Source organism: Rhineura floridana, chromosome 9 (genome assembly GCF_030035675.1).
Source record: "Rhineura floridana isolate rRhiFlo1 chromosome 9, rRhiFlo1.hap2, whole genome shotgun sequence".
NCBI classification, from domain to species: Eukaryota; Metazoa; Chordata; class Lepidosauria; order Squamata; family Rhineuridae; genus Rhineura; species Rhineura floridana.
The window spans coordinates 96,037,286-96,038,810 of NC_084488.1; positions in this window are offsets into that span (position 1 = coordinate 96,037,286).

Genomic DNA, 1,525 nt, shown 5'->3' on the forward strand with positions numbered 1-1,525 from the left:
TACATGAATTTCTTAGTGCCAGATTTCATGTGCCAACATCATTAGTAGTGCCTTCAGGTTTCTTAGCAAAGTGTTGCTGCAGACTAATGGCAGTGGAGACAGTCTGAGCTACCCAAATTTGGAGATCCAGAATCTTAGATAGAATCAAAGAGCTTGCTGAGTGACACAAGAAGGGAGAGCTAGGACCTTGAATTTCCCATCAACAGTTACATCTGGATAGCAGAATAAACAGTCACCTTGTCATAGTCTTTCCCAACTAGGGTGAGATGTTGTGTATTTTTCCTCTAAATTAGAGTAATTATTTTGAAATTTACATCTACTGTATATTCATAACATCTAAATTTTCAGCGCCAAGTTCAAACTTTACTCCAGGTCTCTCTATCTGGACCTGGGGACTTCTCCAGGTCCTGCCCCCTCCCTAGGCCATACTTCTCACCGGTCTTGCTCCACACCCTCCTTGAGTGCTTTTGCATGCCTTTGACCTCTGATGATGCCTCTAGCTTGCCTAGATGAAGGATAGAGAGCTGTTGTGCCCAGGAGTATATATGAAAACCTCTTACTGAATGCATCCTATTGTACAAAAGGCAAATGTTGCATCTGTTGCTCCTCCTATTTTTGCCTCTGGTCTTGCCTACAACAGGCATGGGGGACCTGGAAAGTTGCTTCTGATGGGATGCAGCCCTTGGGCTAAAAAATGTTCCCATCTCCTGCCATGCTCCCAGGCATTGGATGGCATGTGTTGGACTCTTTTATTAACCATTGTCTGATTTGTTTCTGGTTATTGATTATTGTTGTTTGTTTATCTTGTTCATTTTTGTGGGGTGCGGTGGTTTTAGTATTATGCAGATACATTTGTTGTTGTTGAAACAGAAGGAGACAGGCTCTGGGGCTATGTGGATGATTTATTATGCGCTTTGTACATTTTGGAGAATATATCTCCTTCCTCCAAAATGATTACTACTTGGTGCTTTTCTCCCTCTTTGTCCCTGATTATTTTTTTGTCTACAGTTTTGTATATTTTTATATTCCTGTAAGTCACCTTGAGTATTCTGAGAAACGTGTCTAAGAAATTTAATATATGATAATAATAAATACATATAAATTAATATTTGCACATTTTATGCAAATCTGTGTAAGTACTGTGTAATTACTCTAAGTAGCTACCCTACTAAGAAATCATGGATTACTCCTTTTTGTCCTTCTCTATATCTATATTGAGATTTTTATTTCAGTTTGTATATGTATTAGGTTGGGTTTTTTTTACTAAATCACTTTGGGATGTTTCATAGGAAGTGATTCATAAATGAACTGAAATAAATCACATTGGGTGGTATTCAACTAAATAATTGTGCTACTGTACAGATTAGTGCATGCGAAATGGGACTTTACCCCTTTCCTCCCCACTGTGGGCACACCTCATGGTCCCCAAATTTGCTCCAGAAGGTTGGGGGAAACTCAAAAGCAGATTTAGGGGGCGTGCAGGGAAGGAGAAGGGGAGAAGTGGAGAACATTCCATTGTGCAAGG